The sequence below is a fragment of the Canis aureus genome, chromosome 13 (genome assembly GCF_053574225.1).
Source record: "Canis aureus isolate CA01 chromosome 13, VMU_Caureus_v.1.0, whole genome shotgun sequence".
NCBI lineage: Eukaryota > Metazoa > Chordata > Mammalia > Carnivora > Canidae > Canis > Canis aureus.
Window position 1 is genome coordinate 67,721,977 of NC_135623.1, and position 21,483 is coordinate 67,743,459.

At 45.2% G+C, this 21,483-nt stretch overlaps 1 long non-coding RNA gene across 2 annotated transcripts; it reads left to right on the plus strand.

Annotated features, from left to right (window-relative positions):
- Positions 1 to 1,445: 1,445 nt before the first annotated feature.
- On the plus strand, positions 1,446 to 19,830 carry LOC144282651 (uncharacterized). Of its 2 annotated transcripts, XR_013351150.1 has the most exons (5): positions 1,448 to 1,569; positions 1,637 to 1,810; positions 10,427 to 10,526; positions 11,224 to 11,300; positions 19,070 to 19,830. It is a non-coding gene; the product is annotated as an uncharacterized LOC144282651 (long non-coding RNA). The 2 variants fall into 2 exon arrangements; XR_013351149.1 differs by lacking the exon at positions 1,637 to 1,810 and having other exon boundaries at positions 1,446 to 1,569; positions 19,070 to 19,827.
- The last annotated feature ends 1,653 nt before the right edge of the window (positions 19,831 to 21,483 follow it).

A 21,483-nucleotide genomic window follows, 5' to 3' on the forward strand; every position in this document is an offset into this window, starting at 1 on the left:
TTCCCAAGCTACAGACAGACTATACTGTGGCTACCGCCTCCTCCACCAGTCCTCCGCCTAGTTCTGTAACTCCACAGCAATACTAATTCATGTACTAAGTTTTGAGGACATCAACATCTGGTCCCAACTGTCACTTCCTGACTCCACAGATTTTTCTATCATAGTACAGATCATACTCAGTTTTACATTCATTTCTGTCAACTTTTGGTGAATGACATGGGAGTGTATGGTTTGTGGTCTGAATTCTTGTTTTTCCTGAAAGCTGTATTACCTACTTTTATTCTTGTGGCTGCTTAAAAGTATCGGCTAATATAAACTCAATAAATAAATATTAGGCTGGGACGCCTGGGGGGGGCTCAGCGCTTGGACATCTGTTTTTTGGTCCAGGTCGTGACCCCGGGGAGCCCCGGGATGGAGTCCCACGTCGGGTTCTCTGCGAGCAGCCTGCTTCTCCCTCTGCCTGTGTCTCTGCCTCTCTCTGTGTGTCTCTCAGGAATAAATAAATACAATCTTTAAAAAATAAATGAATAAATAAATTCTGGCAACTTAAAAAAAAAAAAGATAATAAATAAGTATTAGGCTAACAAACCAAACTTGTAGTAGAGTCTGGGCTCTCCAGCTTCAACACCTGCGACTTAAAATGCTGTTGAACGTAGCAGAGCCTCACCTTATGGTGGGAAAAAAAAAAAAAAAACAAAAAAAACAGAAAGGCGAATCCGCCACCGACAAGGCCCACGAAGGAGGCCCTCCCTGACGACAGCCGGAAGTGCCCACCTGGGCGGAGGGCCCTGCCTTCACACCTTCACAGCCCACAGCCCCTCCGACGTCACGGCGCCGCTTCGCAAACCTTCACTGTGGCAAGAACGTCCCACTGTGGGGCGCCCGGGTCACTCCGCCGGTTGAGCGTCTGACTCGAGGCTTCGGCTCCGGTCAGGAGCTTGCCGCCCTGGGGTCGAGCCCTGCGCCAGATCGGCCTCCGCGCGGATCTGCTCCACGCTCTCTCTCCCACTTTCCCAGTCAAATATCTTAAAAAAAAAAAAAAAAAAAAGACCCTCACTTGGCGCGGCCACGCCACCTCCATTAGGGCTCAAGGTCTGAGCGGAGGCCCAGGATCCTGTACTTCTTCTTTTCTTGAAAAAAAAAAGCACTTTTTTGAGGGGGTGTGGGGTGTGCAGAGAAGCCTGCACCCCGCAGTCGGGAGCCCAGAGGATGCCCGGGCAGACCCTGCGCAGCTAAGCTCCCCACGAAGCACCCCGCTCGGCCGCCCCCCGTCCCCTGGAGCGCGGCTCCGCGGCGCAGCCGACGCACCTCGCGGGGCTCCTCAGGGGAGCAGGTTAGTGACCCCGGCACGCCCCTCTGCGCACGCGCTCCCGCCTCACGGGCGCGCATGTTCCGCGCTCTGATTGGCGGTCCCCGCCAGAAGTGGCCGCTGCGGGCCGGCGCGTGCGCAGAGGCCTTGCTCGGGGGCCGCGCTCCCGGCCGTAGGGGAGGCTCCGGGGCCGAGGCCGCGCGTGTCGGTGGAACTTCGGGCGCTACTGTTTTATTCCCGTGACAAACTTAAGAACCAAGGTAAGGCCACGCCCCCCTGCGGGCTGCCTTTTTTTTTTAAATCTCCGACACCCAGTCCCCCTTGCAGACCGAGTCGGCGGGACTTCTGCGCGGCGAGCGTCACCTGCGGTCGGCCTCGAAAGCACAGTCGTCTTCGGATCGATTGCATGTCCCTGAGAGCTTGGGTGGGTCTGTCCCACCGTGTAGAGTCAGCCCCGCCAGCCCTGGCTCCCCCAGGTCTCTCCTTGAAGTGTCCTTGAAGGTGAGTCGGTCGGACAGCTGGAGGAGAGGTCGTCAGGGCCGAGGGGTCGATCACCAAGACGCGTCCTAACGACCCTAACTGGCACCTGTGGGACTGGAGGAGGCTAAGATTGCCCAAGAGGTCATAAAATCAATGAATCTCCTTCTTTTTTTTTTTTTTCTTTTTTTCTTTTTTAAGATTTTGTTTATTCGTGAGAGACCCAGAGAGAGAAGCAGGCTCCCTGCGTGGAGCCCGACGTGGGACCCGATCCGGGTCTCCAGGATCACGCCTGGACCGAAGGCAGATGCTAAACCACTGAGACACCCAGGGATCCCCAATGAATCTCCTTTTGATTGAGATCGTAGGGCCGGATTCTCAGAAGGATAAGCTGCTGTTATGTGGTCGTGCTTCAGTTGGCCCAAATCTATTTTCCCATATATATTTGGTCTTTGTCCATGGTCTCTGGCTCACAAGCCCCAGAACCCTTGTGGCTTCGTGGATGATGAGTCAGGGGAGCATCTCCTGTTGTAATATCCAGTTTCCCCCAGGTGCAAAGGTGGAATGGGTGTTTTTGTTATTCAGGACAAGCCCCTTTCAACCACAACTGCCAATGAGGTGACTCTTAGAAGTTCCCCAGAGATCCTGGGGGCTCTGGTTGCCAGGAGAAATGACCAAAAATGGGAGGTTGGAACCTTTAGTGCCACCCTGATGGGTCTCCCTGGAGAGGAGAGAGAGGCTGGAGGGTAAACCGATGACCAGTGATTTAATTGGTCATGTCTAAGTAAGGAAGCTGCCTTACAAACCTGGGAGGAGAGTGCCTGACGGCTCAGCTGGTTAAGCATCTGCCTTCCGCTCAAGGCATGATCCCAGATCCTGATTTGGAGCCCCAAGTTGGGCTCCCTGCTCAGTGGGGAGTCCGCTGCTCCCTGTGCCTCTAGGTGCCCACCCCCACTCCCACGCTCACCCTATACCCACCACTCTCACTCATCACATGTACACTCTATCTCAAATAAATAAATAATTTTTAAAAAGATTTTATTTATGTATTCATGAGAGAGGCAGAGACACAGGTAGAAGGAAAAGCAGGCTCCATGAGGGGTGCCCGATGTGGGACTTGACCACCGGGCCCCGGGATCATGAGCTGGGAGGAAGGCAGATGCTCAACCACTGAGCCACCCAGGCTTCCCAATAAATAAAAATCTTAAAAAAAAAAAAAGGAGGGGGAGGTTGGAGAGCGTCCGGGTGGTGAGCCAGAGAGTTTGTATGTGCCACCATGCTGGGCCCCAGACAACACAAAGACAGAAGCTCTTTTGGAATCTTGCCCTTTGTATGGCTACATTTGGCTGTTGGTTTGTATCTTTCAGTATCCTTTGGATATCATCCAGTGAGTAAATGGAAGGTATTTTTAGCTAACAAACTGAAGAAAAGATAACGGGGAAATAATAATGGAGAGGAGAACCTATACATTTTTCAAAAAAACATTCATTACATTTAAAATATTTCCCATTTAGACATTTACCCAAGTTTGCAACACTTTTTAAAATAGAGTGAATGGGGGCATCCCTGGTGGCTCAGCGGTTTAGTGCCGCCTTCGGCCCAGGGTGTGATCCTGGAGACCCGGGATCGAGTCCCACGTCGGGCTCCCTGCATGGAGCCTGCATCTCCCTCTGCCTGTGTCTCTGCTTCTCTCTCCTCTCTGTATATTCTCATGAATAAATAAAATAAAATAAAATAAAATAGAGTGAATGGTATGTGAGGACATGGACAATCTCCTAGATATAAATTCAAAGAAAAATTTACAGAATACACAGGATGCTCCCATTTCTTGATTACATATACACACTCATACAACAGACTCCTACCCTATATGCATAGGTTATTTGGAAGGTATGCACAAGAAGCTGCTCCAGGGAATGTCTAGGTTCCAGGGGTCTGACTAAAGCACACAAAGTCACCGCATAAACCTCGTCACTCATTAATTGTTCTCATGACATTCAAAAGACCATTTTAATTTTTTTTACGATTTATTTATTTGAGAGACAGAGAAAGAGGGTGGAGGGGTGGGAGGGAGAGGGAGACTCTGAAGCAGACTCCCTGCCAAGTGCAGAGCCAATGTGGGGCTCAATCTCACGATCCTGAGACCATGATCTGAGCCAAAACCAAGAGAAGGATGCTCAACCGACTGCACCACCTAGGCACCCCCCTTCTGTCTTATTTTTATTTTATTTTATTTATTCATGAGAGACACAGAGAGAAGCAGAGACACAGGCAGAGGGAGAACCAGCCCCCTCTCCACACCTTTTTGGAGTTTTCCAGGTCTGTTGTTTTTTGTTTTTTGTTTGTATTAGAGAGAGAGAGAGCACAAGAAGAGGGAGCAACAGAGGGAGAGGGAGAAGCAGGCCCCATTTCCCCCTAGCTGAGCAGGGAGCCTGACGTGGGGCTCCATCCCAGGACCCCAGGATCATGACCTGAGCTGAAGGCAGACACTTAACTGACTGAGCCACCCAGGTGCCTGTTATCCAGCTTTATTGAGAAATAACTCACATACGTCACTGTGTAAGTTTAAGGCAGACCACACGACGGATGGTTTGATTCGCATATATTAATCAGTCCTTTCTTAAGACAGACCTCAGAAAGAAATCCTTTCTACACAGTGGTCTATAAAGCCAGTCTGGCCCAGCTCCAAGCCGAAGCCAGCTGCCCCATCTACCTGGATTACCTGAGAGATCCAATGACCCTTGACCGCAGGCACAACTTTGTGGCTTCTGCTTCCCCCGTGCTGGAAAAACCGAGAAGACATTTCCCCCTGTTCCAAATGCCTCCACCACAGCCCTGACAGGGACTTAGGAACATCCAGTTTTGTCTCATGAATATCCTAAGCAGCTTCCCATCATGAGGAACAGAGGGATCACAGGAAGAGAAACTGTAAACAGAAAGAGTTAGGGGTCCCCAGACAAAGAGGAGGCCTAGCTTTTGTGACGTAAGACATTTTAGGCCTCCAGCCATTTTATGATCTATGCCTGACTTGCCCTAGCACACTTCTTGCAGAACTTCCTAGGAGGTGTTGGAATTACAGAGAAATGCAAAAACGTCCATAGTTAAGGATTTTGAGGGAACAAAGAAAATGCAAAACCCAACAGTGTCACAGGCCAGGAAATAGCCTACCCATATCAGACTCAATAAAGCAATGGTAAAACTTCCAGAGCAGTTTCAAAAGTAAAGGTTTACCTAACATATATTATTGAGTCATTTTTGCAGGATTTAAACCCCTCTGAGCACTCAAATGCCAGACTAGCTGGAGCAGAGAATTAATGACACTGACCCTTGCTGGCCCTTGTGACTTCAATCAACGAGGACCTGGACTCTGTCAATTTAGGATGACTTTTGCCCCAATTCTGTGCTGAACCCCCCTTTGTCCAGTCCCTTCATAAAGGACCTCTAGCTTAAAACTTCCCTAATTTTGTTGTTTGGGGAGACACTACTTTGGGAAACATCCCTGGTGTTCTCTTGTCAGTAAAACCCTTTCTTTTCCTGTCCTTTAGCTGGGTTGTGTCTTTTGTCTCAGTACCCACCAAGAGGCAAACCCAGTTTCCATTAACAAAACCCCTGTGTGAGAACATGGATTCTGGTCCTGTTCTGTGTGAAGGACCTTGAGCTATTGTGTCCCTAGCATAGGGTCTCCTCAGACCTCTAGGGCCACCCCCTGACGCCCACTGAGCAAGCTGCAGCTGGTCATAGGAGGAGGTTCAGAGGCTACAGGAAGCCTCGGAAAAAGCAGGTTGAAAATGCCGAGGGTCTAGAAATCTAAGTCTCAAAATTACTTGAATTAAGGGGAAAGGTAGAAAAGCAGAGGGGGGCGCATTACAGTCTGAACAAGGAGAACTTCAACATTTACTGGAAGAGGAACAGAATACCCTTTTCTAAGATTTATTTCTGATGGAAAAGAAGGATGTTGAAGAAAAACTAATTGAAAACAAAGACCATATTTCGGATTATATTTCCATCCTAAAAAAAAAAGCTATGTGAAATAGCAAAGAAGTGTGTACAGGCAAACTTAGATTTACTGATAGGTATTGAATATGCAGAACAGTTATAAAACCCAGGAGTCTTTTTTTTTTTTATCAATTAAAGAAAGAGTTATTATCTCTTTCACATTTTTGTCCTGCAAAAAATTATCAGCACATTAGGGTGGATTTGACTCTAGATCCTAAAACTGCCCACCCCAAATTTGTTACATCAGAAGACAAAACAAGTATAAAATATGGAAATATACAATCCCAAGACATTTTACATTTTACTCCACTGTCCTGAGTTTTGGAGGGATTGATGCTGGCAGACAGAAAGAGGCACTGGTAAATCTTCCATAGTTTTGTGCTGACTATTCACCCCAGAAATGCTTTATGCCACCAACACCAAAGGGTTACTGCATTTTCTGAATGAGTGGGGAGAGATTTCATTTTAGAATATGAGTAATAGATCTTATATTTACATCTTCACTGGCACTTTCACAGAAAAACTTTGGCTTTCTCTACTGGACCTACTTCAAACTCTTACTCTGTAAAATCACAGATGGGTTGTGAACTCCTTGGAACCCTGTATATTGTTATATTTTCTTTCTATAATATGAAGTGTCCTTAAGATAATGTATAATCTCTGTTAAGTTTTGGATAACATGATTTCAAGAGTTACAATGTTGTATGTTTTCAATAGAAAGAGAGTCCCTTTTTGTCCTATAACAATAATTTGTGATAATACAGAATTTGTATTGTTTCATGGAAATGATGTGGGAATCAATTAGAAATTGCAATTTGCAGTTCTAAAAGTAAAGACTTAAAATAAATAAATAAATAAATAAATAAATAAATAAATAAATAAATAAATAAATGTAAAGACTTCAAATTGAGTGTGTTTTATTTACCGTTCCTGTTTTATCAACACCAGTAAACATATTTTATGACTTTACCTAATGCACTTAATGCTATATCTACCTGTGTCCTATAAATTCACCAGTTTTTAAAGTGTCTTAAAAGTCCATGTTTGACAATGGAAGAAATATACTTAGAAGTCTTCAGCCTTCTGTGTTGTTGCAGAAATGGGAATCAGAAGGAGTTGAATACTCGGAAGTGTTTGGACCATTATTTAAAAACTCATCTTTGGTATGCCTAGGTGGCTCAGTCAGTTAAGCATCTGCCTTTGGCTCAGGTCATGATCCCAAGGTTCTCGGACTGAGCCCCACATCGGGCTCCCTGCTCAGTGGGGCGCCAGCTTCTCCCTCTGCCCCCCTCCAAACCACACGTGTGCGCCACACACTCTCCCTCTCAAAAATAGATAAAATCTTCAAACAAACAAACAAAACTCGCCTTTTACAGAAGACCTTCAGAAAGAGATGACGAAGGTGTAGTTCATGGAATGGAAATTGCATCAGTAGTATGGTAGTGATGGCTGGGATCCTCTGAAAAAGGCTGACAAAATAATTCTCTTCACACAATTAACCAAGACAGAACTGAGCAGCTAAGCTTAATAACTAGGACTTTACAGACCTGAATGACTAATCTTCCCAACCAATTCATAGGTATCAGGCTTACACCCTAGCAAAATTTATAAAATTTGAGTAAAAGAAAAATTATAAAGCTGTTTTTCTCCTGAAACTTACTCTTTTTTAAATGGCATACATTTTAAAATTCAGTCTACTTGTCTTTTTTTTTTTTTAAGATTTTATTTATTCATGAAAGACAGAGGGAGAGGCAGAGGGAGAAGCAGGCTCCACATGGGCACTTGATGAGGGACTCGATCCCAGGACCCCGGGGTCACTCCCTGAGCCGAGGCAGACACTCAACCACCGGGCCACCCAGGCGTGCCCCTACTTGTCTCATATTTTATACACACACATTCAGTGATTAATGTATTACATTGTATTGCACCCTCATCATTTTAATCATATCTTAAATTATGGAATAGATGTGTGTATTGTTTTGCTATTCATAACTGTTGTTTTAGGAAAGCATAGGTTAAAACATGTTGTGAGAACTCTATTTTTTGAGAACTCATTTTATTAAATGCAGTTAAATTCTCTAGTAGTCATTATATTGATCATGTTTTTCCCCAGTTTTTGAGATTTAATTTAATTATGAGTTTAAGATAGCATAGTGTGACTTGGCTTACATATACTGTGAACTGATTACCACAGTAGGTTTAGTTAATAACTATTATCACATATAAATGTTAAGGAAAGGGTTAAGGTATAGGCAGGCAGGGAGAGGTAGGGGGGCCCTGAGTGGGCTCTGAAACTTCCTGGCAGGCAAAGGCACTGAGCCAGAGTGTACCAGACCACCTGGCCCCGGATGTTAGGAGGCATTTTTTCTTTGGCGGCCACAGTGTAATCACAGAAAATGACCAGACCTTGGAGAAGTACGTCATTAAGGGTGTTATCAACAGCCCTTGCTCCAACTAAGACGGCACAAGAATCCCAAGGCCACAAGCTACCTGGTCAAGTTTTCAATAAAAGACTGGCCTTAAAAACCTCAGTGGCAACCCATCGGGACCCCTCTCTGTGTAGAGAGCTTTGTCTTTCCTTTCTGTTCTCACCTTCACTTAATAAGCTTTCACCTCACCCTTTTGTGTCTGCGAGATTCATAATTCGACTCTGTGAGACAAGAACCCTGCAATCCTGCAACATAAACACACCAAAAAAGAATATGGGCAGCCAGGGCGGCGGTTTAGCGCCGCCTTCAGCCCAGGGCGTGATCCTGGGGTCCCAGGATCGACTCCCACATCGGGCTCCCGGCATGGAGCCTGCTTCTCCCTCTGCCTGTGTCTCTGTCTCTGATGAATAAATAAAATCTTAAAAAAAAAAAAAAAAAAAGAATAAAAAAAAATATTTTTTTTCTTGTGATGAGAACTCATAGAATCAACTTTCTTAACTCTCAAGTACATCATACGGCAGGGTAACTATGGTCATCATGATGCCATTTCATCTCCAGGACTTATGTATCTTATAAGTCAGAGTTTGCGCCTTTTGACCACCTTCTTCCACCTTCCTCCACCTTCCTCCCCCACCCCCCAGCCTCTGCCTCTGGTAACCACAAATCTGATCTCTTTTTCTAAAAGTTTGGATTTTTTAAGATTTCATGTACAAATGAGATTATACAGTATTTGTCTTTGTGTCTGATTTATTTCAGACATAGTGTAATGCCCTCAAGTTTCATCCATGTTTTCACAAATGACAAGATTTCATTCTTTTTTTAATGACTGAATAATATTCCATTATAATGTGTGTATGTAAACCCAGGAAGGGACTGCCTGTCCTTTGGTTAGCTAAGCCCCAGAGAAAGCAAACAACTTGCCTGTGACTGTGGCTTTGATATGTAAACCAACCACTTCTGAGACCATTCCAGCATCAGCCCCCTTTTATCAGGGCTCTTGAAGTTCAGAACACTGTCCCCTAAAGCACCCCTATCAGAACCCACTAATCCTAAATTTGTTCAGCTGTCTCAACCATTCATTCCCTTGAAAACCCCAATAAAGGCTTATGCCCCTGCTTTTCTCTTGCCCCCTGACTAACCCTGGTAATTCCCACATGACTCTGCACGATGTGGCATGCCCTCTGTTCTTGGGAATCATAAATGAAAAACTATCTTTCCGACAAAAATCAGATGATATCAGCAGTACATATGATTAAAGATTCACTTCTAGAACATAGAAAAACTCCCTATTAGCCTATAGGAATTAGTCTATAAGAAAAAGAAAATCTATTCTGGACTGAAGATTTCTCCCCAAAATTCATATGTTGAGCCCTTACTTGGGATATGATGGTACTTGGGTGGTGGGGCCTTTGGAAGGTAATTAGGTTTAGATGAGGTCATGAGGGTGAAGCCCTCACAATGGGATTAGATTAGTCCTATAAGAGAGAAATCTCCCTTTCTTCAGGATCTTGCACCTGGAAAGGCCGTCTGCACAGAGTGAGGAAAGTGGCCATCCTCAAGCCAAGAAGAGGGCCCTCACTAAAACTGGAACATGTTAGCACCCTGATCTCAGATTCCTAGCCTCCAGAACTGTGAGAAACAAATGTTTAAGCCACCTGGTGTACAGTATTTTGTTACAGCAGCCAGAGCTGAGACAAAACCTGATAGAAAAAACTGGGTATATTATAGAAGCTACCTCACAGTAGAGAATTCATAAATGGCCCATAAATATATAAAAAGATGATGAAGTTTATCAGTAATCAGGAGATTTGTAATTTAAAATTGTAGTGTGACACCATTACACACCGTTCAGCTAAGCAGTATTCAAAAGAGTGACAATTCCTGTATTGAGCACCAAGGGCTGCCAAACAAAATACCATACAGTGAGCCACTTAAACAACAGACATTTATTTTCTCACAGTTCTGGAGGCTGGAAGTCCCAGTCAAGGTGTTGCTGGTTTGGTTCCTTCCGAGGCTTCTCTCTTTGGCTTGCAGATGGCCTGCTTTTCACTCTGTCTTCACGTGGCTTCTTCTCTATAGGCCTGTGTCCACAATGTCTCTTCCTGTTCTTGTAAGAACACATCATTTTGGACTTTGCATAAGTGACCCGTTGCAAGCTCATTTCTTTTATTTATTAATTTATCTATTTATTTATCTATTTGTTTGTTTGTTTAAGACACAGAAAGAGACATAGGCAGAGGGAGAAGCAGAGTTCCTGCAGGGAGCCAGATGAGGGCCTCGATTCCAGGACCCCAGGATCATGACCTGAGCCAAAGGCAAGTTTCTTCTTCTTTTTTTTTTTTTTAAGATGTTATTTATTCATGAGAGACACACGCCGGGGTGGGGGGGGGGGGCGCAGAGACACAGGCAGAGGGAGAAGCAGGTTCCATGGGGGGGGGGGGACCTGGGACTCCAGGATTACGCCTTGGGCCAAAGGCAGGCGCGCTAAACTGCTGAGCCACCTGGGGATCCCCTGCAAGCTCATTTCTTAATTCTGTATATTGAAGATAATAATCACTGCATCCGGAGCTGGCTAGAGAGCTTCAGTTAGATACTTAAACACCTGTAACAGTGCATCTAACATGGTTACTAATTCAGTAAAGTATGACTATGTCACCAAGTCCAAGCTCAATTCTGCTCACACTGCATGGCAGGCCAGTAAGCAGAGAGGCAAGATGCCGGGGCAAGGAAAGTGCCTTTATTTGAAAACCCAGCAAATCCAGGAGCTAGTGGACTACTGTCCCAAAGAACCATCTCCTCCACTCCTCCCCCCTCGCCGCCCGCACTCCCCCTACCCCCCAATGAAAGGGGAGGGAATGGGAATCAAAAGATGACTGACCTTTGCAGATTTCTGAGGAAAGTGTGCAAATTCTTTGTCTGTGTTCACTTGATGTTCTGCAGGAATCTGGTCACATCATTTCTGTAAATCTGAAACACAGAGTCATTTCTTGATACACTTCCTTATCTCCTCAGGTGAGGTGGATTTCAAGGGAAAAGCAGAGTTTGCAAATCCTAGCTGTAACATGCCCACGTGCAGGGCCAAGCAGAAGGTAAGTGACGGGTCACAGCAGCAGGGAAATAGAAGCAATGTGGAGTCAGACATGCTAAGTTTCTCCCTGTTACAACTCCCCAGTGTCAGTGTTCCATAATCTTGTGGGACCAGGGCAAGGGGGGGAACATCATCTCTCATCTGACTAGTTCCTGATGGAAAGGGTCAAAGGGGGAGACGCCCGGGGGGCTCAGCAGTTGAGCCTTTGGCTCAGGGAGTGACCCCGGGGTCCTGGGATCAAGTTCTGCATCAGGCTCTGCGCAGGGAGCCTGCATCTCCCTCTGCCTGTGTCTCTGCTTCCCTCTCTGTGTCTCTCATGAATAAATAAATAAAATCTTAAAAAAAAAAAAAGGGAAAGGGTCAAAGGGGGCAACTGTGGACTAGAACAATTAATTTGACTAGACTTAGAAAGCATTCTTCTTAAGTGCCTCTTTTTGCCATTAGGGTCTTAGAAGTAACCATAGGTGGTTAATGCAGTTTTGCACTAGTTCTGGAAATTCTTAGTTTAGTTCCATGATCTTAAAGATATTAGAATCCTGTATTTGTCAAAACTTTTCATGGGCCACCTGGGTGGCCCAGTAGGTTGAGTGTCTGCCTTCGGCTCGGCTCAGGTCATCATCTCAGTTCCTGGGATCAAACCCTGCATCAGGCTCCCTGATCAGCGAAGAGTCCACTTTTCCCTCTCCCCGGCCTGCCTCTCTGCCTCCTTGTGCTCTGTCTCTGTGTCAAATAAATAAATAAAATCTTAGGAAAAAAAAAAAGGTTATTTTCATGAATCTTCTTGAAGCTGAAACACATTAGTAAGAGTATCAGCATGAAATAATAACTGTAAATGGCAAAAGCCTCAAAAATGGCCATGGTTAAAAATCTGATGGGAGTTCATTATACTGTAGTTGATAAAGAAATTTCATTATTTTTGTGACACACAACATTTTAATAATTAGGATTATATGTGATGACCTTATACCAGGACATATTAAAACTAGGAATTTTATATAAATTTTGGAATAGTCACAGTATTTACCCACACAGTATAAACTAAGATTTATCATCATTTCTTTGATATCGCTTCCCATATAACTTAACATACAAAATAAATAGGCCTAATTAGTCAAAAAGACTTTGTTTAGAATTCCAATTTCTGGTAAGTTTGTTAAAAATATCAGAAAGTTAAAACAATCAGAAAGTTTAAAATAGGGCAGCCCTGGTGGCTCAGTGGTGTAGTGCCACCTTCAGCCCAGGGCATGATCCTGGAGACCCAGGATCGAGTCCCACGTCAGGCTCCTTGCATGGAGCCTGCTTCTCCCTCTGCCTGTGTCTCTGCCTCTCTCTCACTCTCTCTCTCATAGATAAATAAATAGAATCTTAAAAAAGAAAGAAGAAAGAAGAAAGAAAGAAAGAAAAAGAAAGAAAGAAAGTTTAAAACACATGCCTAAATAAGATTACAGATTATTTTAAAATTTACTGTTTAATTATCTGTTTAGCCAAGGTGGCAATAAGAGATTCTACAGAAGGTTCTCTAGTCATTAGCAAAACTTAGGTCCTTTAATATTGAGAAGATTCAGTTTTCTTAAGTAATCAAAGACCTGATGAAAACAAAACATAGAAACTTTGTTTTGGGGGGCAGATTTAAAAAAAAAAAAACCCTTTGTTCATATTTCTTATAAAAGCAGACCAGGGATCCCTGGGTGGCGCAGCGGTTTGGCGCCTGCCTTTGGCCCAGGGCGCAATCCTGGAGACCCGGGATCGAATCCCACATCGGGCTCCCGGTGCATGGAGCCTGCTTCTCCCTCTGCCTGTGTCTCTGCCTCTCTCTCTCTCACTGTGTGCCTATCATAAATAAATAAATTAAAAAATAAATAAATAAAATAAAAGCAGACCAACAGTCCAAGAAAAACTTTGTCATTTTAACAGAGAGAAGAAACAAATTCTAATCTCTTACAAGCGTACTTTTTTTTTTTTTTTTTTTTGGAAAGAGGGAGAGAGAGAATCCTAAGCAGCCTCTCCACACCCAGCGTGAACCCGTGAGCCCAAAGTGGGGCCTAATCTCACAACCCTGAGATCATGACAGAGTGAAAATCAAGAGTCAGATGCTTAACTGACTGAGCCACCCAGGTGCCCCACAGGTTTCTTTTTCATTTAGATTTTGTCCTAAGCTTTCTCTCTCTAAACAATCAGTCTCATTTTAGGACATAATTACTCCCCCCACCCACAAAAATGTATTCTCATTCTTACTGCTTTCTTACAAGCTTCCTACTTTGTCTACATAGAGTTGCTTCCCTTAGCATCTCTAGCAGTGTAAGTTACATTTAGTAGAATTTTAACTTTTAAAACACTAGTCTCCAATGAAAACTTAAGTAGTAACCAATTGTGAACCATTACACCAGAATTCTAAGGAATTCTGGTAAATTTAGAATTGGCAAATATATGGATATATTTCACAATTTCTAGAAACGTGTGTTTTCATGGTATAACTTTCAATAAAGTCTGGGCTGAACGTACCAAAAGCCACAGCACCCAACCAACCCAATGCAAAATGAGCCGGTTCACAAAGAAACGGGGGCCAGCTTCTAACCATCCCCGTCCCAGGGGCGCCCTGGACAAGTACAAAGTGGCTTCTCCTCTCGGAAAAGCCCGAACGGAGCCGGAGGGGTTCCCGGTCGTGCAGGCGGGAATGACGGGCCCTGCTTTGGGGCCCGTGGCCTCACAGGTTGGTGGAAGCTCGGCCGCGGGCACCGGGTGCCGCCCTTGCTACGGCCCTCCCGGGAGGGGCCCCGAGGCCGCCGCCCGCCGAGCCTCCCTGACCTCCCGGCCCACGGCCGCTCCCCAGGGGCCGGACGCCAGGCCGGGCCAGGCGCGCCAGTGTTTGCGGAGCAGTCCCCGGCTCGTGCCCGCGCCCGTCTGCGCCCGAGCAGGCGCCGCTCCAGGGGGCGCTCGTGGCCGCAGCGTTGCCCTCCGAGCCTCTCCCTTCACGATGTCGACAGTTTAGAATGAAGTGTGTGGGGCTCCCGGGTTGGCTCCGTCGGAAAAGCAGGCAACTTTCTTCCTCTGATAAAAGATTTTATTTATTTATCCACAAAAGGCACAGAGCGAGGCGGAGACACAGGCAGAGGGAGAAGCAGGCTCCATGCACCGGGAGCCCGACGTGGGATTCGATCCCGGGTCTCCAGGATCGCGCCCTGGGCCAAAGGCAGGCGCCAAACTGCTGTGCCACCCAGGGATCCCTGAAGAGCCGTTATTGCCACTTAGGATGATTAGTAGTAGGGGTTTCATTAAGTAGATATCCACCTTGCCAAATTTAATTATATTTTTATCCTGTATTTTTAAATTGTAAATAAATTATATCAATAAGTTGTAGATGGTTGATATGTCTTTTAAGTTGGCTATAATCCTTTAGGTTTCCCTAGAAGATAGAGACTGAAGGGATCTGGACTTTGGGATGGAGAGAGTAAGGGTTGTGACTCAAGGAAGAGAGAAGCTGGCTTGGCTAGCAGGGCAGTAGCACCCTGAACATAATGGTTAGCCTTTTTTTTTTTTTTTCCAATAGTTAGTCTTTTAAAAAATGTTTTTATTTTTTAAGTTTGAGAAGTCTTTTTTTTTTTTTTTTTTTTTTAACTCATGTGAGAGAGGCAGAGATGCAGGCAGAGGGAGAAGCAGGCTCCCTGCAGGGAGCCCGATGTGGGACTCGATCCTGGGCCTCCAGGATCACGCTGTGGGCTGCAGGCAGTGCTAAACTGCTGCTCCACCAGAGCTGCCCTAAAAAATGTTTTTATGTAGAACATATTAAGCTTATAAAATAGAAAAATAGGGGATCCCTGGGTGGCGCAGCAGTTTGGCGCCTGCCTTTGGCCCAGGGCGCGATCCTGGAGACCCGGGATCCAATCCCACATCGGGCTCCCGGTGCATGGAGCCTGCTTCTCCCTCTGCCTGTGTCTCTGCCTCTCTCTCTCTCTCTCTCTCTCTCTCTCTGTAACTATCATAAATAAATAAATTTAAAAAAAATAAAATAGAAAAATAGTATAATAAACCCAGTGTATTCGTTTTCCGGGGCTGCCACAACCAAATACCACCCACCAGCTAACTTAAACCAAAATGAGTTTTGTCACCATTCTGGAGGCTGGAAGTTGAAGATCAAAGTGTCAGCATGTTTCATGTCTAAGGCCTCCTTGCTTTTCGGATGACCTCCTACTCACATGGCCTCTCCTGTAGGCCTGTGCATACCTGGATCTCTTCCACCTGGAGGAGGAGTCCTATTGCATCAGGCCTCACCTGAACAGCCCCAGGTTAACTTATTCATCCCTTTATAGACCTTACAAGATAGTCATAGGGGTGCCTAGCTGACTAAGAGCAACGTGTGACTCTTGATCTCAAGGGGAGTCATTAGTTCAAGCGCCACATTGGTTCTAGAGATTACTTAAAAATAAATAAATAAGCTGTTTTAGAAAGATTATGTAATTTTTTTAAAGATAGGGTCACAGTCTGAGCTTTTGGGAGTTGAGACTTAAACATGAATTTTGGGGGGGGACACAATTCAGCCAAAAACATCTCATGTATGTATCCAGTAAATTATGCCCCCATTCTTCCTACCCCTCACTCTTGTGAAGCAAATCCTAGATATCATAGGGTTTATATGTAAATTTTATCCTATGTGTCTTCCAACTAGTCTTTTCATTAACAAAATCCTACCCTTTTTTAAAAATCATCAGATATCCACTAACCCATATAAATACAATTACCATTTTTAAATGTATTTGAATACAGTAAGTAAACCAAAATAATGTCAATGATTTATATGCTTTTTTATCTTTTTATTTTTTTTTATTTTTTTAAATTTTTATTTATTTATGATAGTCACAGAGAGAGAGAGAGAGGCAGAGACATAGGCAGAGGGAGAAGCAGGCTCCATGCACCGGGAGCCTGACGTGGGATTCGATCCCGGGTCTCCAGGATCGCGCCCTGGGCCAAAGGCAGGCGCCAAACCACTGCGCCACCCAGGGATCCCCTCTTTTATCTTTTTAATATGTCAGAATCACAATAAGTATAGTCAAAGATAAATCCTGAGCCACACTGGAAACCATCCTGTGCGTTCCATTTTCTTCCCATTTTCTTAAGAGAAAGTGCTTGTAATAAAGAGTCTAACTAAATTTTTGATGTTTGAAGCTGATGTCTTTTTTAATATTTATTTATTTAAAAAATATTTATTTATTTAGAAAGAGAAAGTGAGAGGGGGGAGGGGCAGAGGGCAAGAGAATATCCCCAAGTCAACTCCCCGATGAGCACAGAGCCCTATGGGGGGCTACATTCCATGACCCTGGGATCATGATCTAAACCGGAACTGAGCCCTGCAGGTGCCCCTGAAGCTGATGTCTTTTAACCCTCACCCCTCTGGCTTCACCCTGTGCCCCACACCTGCATAAGCTATCAGGACAGACTAGGTGTTCCTTCTCTGGACTCGGTGGGGTGGTTCTAATCAAGCAAGACCCTGCTGCAGAGGAACTGTTAGCCTCAGTGACCCCGTAAACCACCAAGAGACCCCCAGCTGGTTGTCTTTCTCCCTCCTTTCGGGCCCTTTTCGGATTGGTAGCCATCCGGCTGTCCACCTAAGGCCTCTTAGTGAGCAATAAACTATCTGATACTCTCTCACTGTGTTTGTGGTGTAGGAACCATGGCAAGCCAACCTCCCAAATGCCAAATGACATGTGGATTATCTCAAAGCTGCTTAAAAATACAGCCTATGCAAAAAGGACACTCGGACTTTCCTGTTCCCCTGAAAATAAGGAATTAATCTCCTGTGGGAGATACTGTCCCTGTACCGGGAGCTAGACATCCTTATCACCAGAGATGGGAAATTAGAACCAAGAAAGCTGTAAAAGTAACCCTTGTTACTTTTCACTAATTTTACTACCTTAGCCTCAATTCTGTTTAGCATTCCTTACCTAATTGAAACTCCCAAACATAAGTTTTCTTTGTCCTGTCAACTCCTCACAAATTTATTGTTTCTTTGTCTAAAGGTTAAAAAGTGCCTGCTTTGATCATTTCTTTGGGTTTTTATTTTAATATTGGGCCTCTGTGCACAAGTAATGAGACTTTGGGGTTCCCCCCCCCGTTCATCTGTCTTGTGTAAGATTAATTCTTAGTCCAGCTGGAAGACCTTGAGGGTAGAGAATAATTTTTCCTCCCCAGTAGTTCCGTCAGCAGTCCTGATAACAAAGGCAAATCTTGAGGGATGAGGTGAGGTTCTCCCTATGTGCTGTGACTGTACAGTATTTAGAATTTTATCTAATCCCAGGTAAATTCTTGGGAGACTCTGATCCCAGGAAGCATGGTATATTTGTTTTTGTTTTCCAACTACTGTAAAACATCCCTTTATTATATTTTTTTAAATTTTTATTTATTTATGATAGTCACACACACAGAGAGAGAGAGAGAGAGAGAGGCAGAGACACAGGCAGAGGGAGAAGCAGGCTCCATGCACCGGGAGCCCGATGTGGGATTCGATCCTGGGTCTCCAGGATCGCGCCCTGGGCCAAAGGCAGGCGCTAAACCGCTGCACCACCCAGGGATCCCAAGATATATCTATATCTATCTCTATCTATCTACCTATCTATCTATATTTGTGATTCCTCATTTCTCCGGGGAAAGGTATGGGAACGTATTATAATTGTTTTTGCATCTCTGATATTTACAAATAAAAATCTTACACTACTGGTTCTTCCATTAAAAAAAAAAAATCTACCCGAGATATATCTCATTTATTTTTACATTGAGGAGGCAGTGAATATTTTTAAATGATAGAAAATAGATCTACATACACAAATACCAAAAATATTTCTAGATATGCTCAAGTGTAAAAAAAAAAAAGCAAAGCACATTTGTATTGTAATATAAATGAAAAAAAAATCCTATGCTAATATATTCGTATATTAATAGTATGTCCCCAGAAAGATACAGAAAAAAACTTAGGAGTCAGTGCATGGTGTTGTGCCCAAGATTGTGAATCCGAGAAACCACCAAGGAGCCGACACCGATGCAAGCGCACGAGGGTTTATTACCAGCTCGAGCTTGGGTCCAAGTGTACCCGACACAGCGGGGCAGGGACCTGGACCCCGAAGTGGGTTACAGCTGGGTTTTTTATAGGCTGGTCTAGGGGACCTCCAGAAGGGGTGGAGGAATTTCTCAGGTTCTGTTAACATTCTGATATGGGGCTTTCAAGGGCATTGAGCTCTGTTCCCATTCTAATATGGGGCTTTCTACCACGGGGGTGGGCTCTGTTGTCTTTCTGATATGGGATTCCCTGCGAGGACATTGAGGACATTCTGCAGTTTTTCCCGTAAAGCTCAGCTCTTATTCACAGGGGCCTAAGATGGCTGTACTTGTGCTAATGCTAAACTTGAGGTGGGTGGCCTTGATTTTTCTCGGGCCTCCGAGCGTGTGGGCCTGATGACCCGCGCCGAGCAGCCTTCCTTGCCTGGGCCGCCGACCGCTGAGGCAGGCCGTGCAGCGCGTGGTGTCTGCTCCTCGGGTCTCTGGGCCGTGGCTTCTCTGGGGGTGGGGACTCCAGAGGGCATCCCTGCACTCGGGTTTGGTGTGTGCCTCACGACGTGCAGTGAGCTCATAAAGTCATAACTGGGTGCTAGCTAGGATTTAGGAGATCCGGAGGCCAGGGCACAGGGAGAGCAACGGGTGGAACCCGTCGGGTTGCCTGGGGGGCCCGGCTCAAAGGGCTGCTGCTGGGCTCACTGGAAATTCTGGATCTGCTTCCGTCCCCAGGAACATCCTGGAACACTGTGCCCTGTGCCCCAGCAGGAGCCCCTGCGGCCTGGGAGCTTGGGGACAAGGAACCAAGAGCGTCAAGGAAAGAAAGCTGGCAACCACCCACTTCTGAGTAGCCTTAGACTGGAAAGGTGCATCCTGAGGCCAGGCAGCAAGATCAAGTTCTTGAGAGATCAAAAAGACACCTGGGGCACCTGGGTGGCTGTCACCTAAGCGGCTGCCTGGGGCACAGGTCATGATCGCAGAGCCCTGGGGTCCAGCCCCGCGTCAGGCCCCCTCAGCCGGCAGCCTGCTTCTCCTTCTCCTCCCTGCTCCTGCTCTCTCTTGCCATCTCTGTCACTCTCTCCCTTTCTCTCTCTCAAATAAATAAAACAAAATCTTAAGAAAAAAAAGTCCAGACAAACGATTTCAATGTTGGACACCAGACTACTGAAAACATTTGAAAATAGTCTCAGGGCAGTGGAAGAGGTAGTGACAAATGGCTTCTTGTTGAGAAAGGAGGAGACCCCCCCCCCAAAAAAAAAAAATTGGGTATCTTGGTCCAGAAGATATATTTGAGATGGGAATAATAAGTTTTTTGAAGACAGCGTCACGAATAGTAAATCCAGGTTTCTGCATTTCAAGATAAAACCATGGCATTTAGTTTCTCCAGCATATCGTAGATGAAAGATTTTATCACTTTCCAAGCGCCATGTGTTCTTTCCAAGCGCCAGGCAGGGCTTTAGGCACCGGCTTATATTGACTCACTTAATTGTCACTGCATTAATAGCATAGCCGCCCTACCGCCAGCCCTGAATTCCACCAGCTTGTGCGGGGTCGATCCAACTCCCAACCGTCTGCTTAAAGAGCTTAGGTCTTTTTCCACCAAGTTACTTGGCTTCTTGATTTTGCCTCCCTTAGGAGTGACCCAGAGACAGCGCCTGTGCTTGTGAGAGGCTGTGAGTAGGTCGGTGTATTGATACCATTTTGGGAAGGAACGAGAATAGATTCACGTTTGATGCGTTCGTTTATTTTTCTGCTTAAGGGATAGGAAAACAAGACCCTTTGGCAATTGAGTAGTGTCCGAATATTTAAAAGGACCACGTGCCTTTCCCTTTTCCCTTGTCAACATCCTTTTGGGATGTCATGTACTCTAATGGCTTTATTTTGCATGAGATTCCTACTCATTACCTCTAGCTGAGACCTGTCCCACAAATGTCAGGATTTCCGACTGCATAAGGAACCTCTCTGCTTGCATTTCTCAATGAAATCCAATGTAATAGCCCAATGTGACCAATATTTAACTTCAATTTCTCCCCAAACCTGCTCTTCCGTAGTGTTCCCTACCTGGGATGGTAGCTCAAATCACCCAAATGTCCATATCATGAACTCGGAGGCTCCTTGTACCCCCTCACTCTCCACAGGCAACCAGTCATGGTGCGTGTATATCCACTTTGTAATCCACTGACGTCCGTCAGGTCAGGTCTACAGCATTTTCCATGTGCACTACCAACACAACTAGCCTCCCTCTGGCCTTCCAACACCCTCGTTTCACCACACCCTTAGGACAAATGCCAACAGAAATGTTAAGGAGACAATATCCTAGGTTTGGGAGAGAAATCCTCTGATCTTTGCTTGCGTCCTCGGACACCAACCTTCACAACATTCACACCAACGGGAAGCCACAGTTGTTTGTAAGGTATTCATGTTCACCATTGGAGACACACATATGGCTTTTCTTAGTCCAGTTTCCTTTGGGGCGTCTTTGGTATTCTTCCTCTTCCAGTGCTTGCATTTTCTTCATCCTGGGATCGGGGAACTTAACAAATAAACAAATTTAACAAAGCTCTTTTTTTTTTTTAATTTTTAATTAAAAACATATTTTAAGTAATCTTTATACTCAGTGTGGGGCTTGAACTCACAACTCTGAGATCAAGAGTCACATGTTCTACTGACTGAACCAGTCAGGTGCCCCCACAAAACTCTTCTTTCTCTAGGAGGCATCCTCCCTATAAATGAACCCACATATCTGATGGTCCCCCGAGAGATCCGTGTGCGTGGTATGTTCTACATGTGCTTGAAACTACTTCAAACACTCTGACATTTACTTCCTTCATTCTAACAATGAAAACGAATATGCCCTACCTGAAATGCGATCAGACAAAAAGGGAGAGATTCATGGCCAGGTCAACTCTCTTCAGTTGGCTTCAGAAGAGCTAGGAAATTAAATGTGTGAAGTGATTTGGGTGCTGGAGAGAGAGGGTATGGCAAGAACAGTCATGCGTTGAGCACCTCCTGTGTGCCAAGGTCATCATCACACGGCTAGTAAGTGTTCTAATAGTGTATCAGGAGGGCATTTTCTGGGCAGCCCCGGTGGCCCAGCAGTTTGGCGCTGCCTTCAGCCCGGGGTGTGATCCTGGAGACCCGGAATC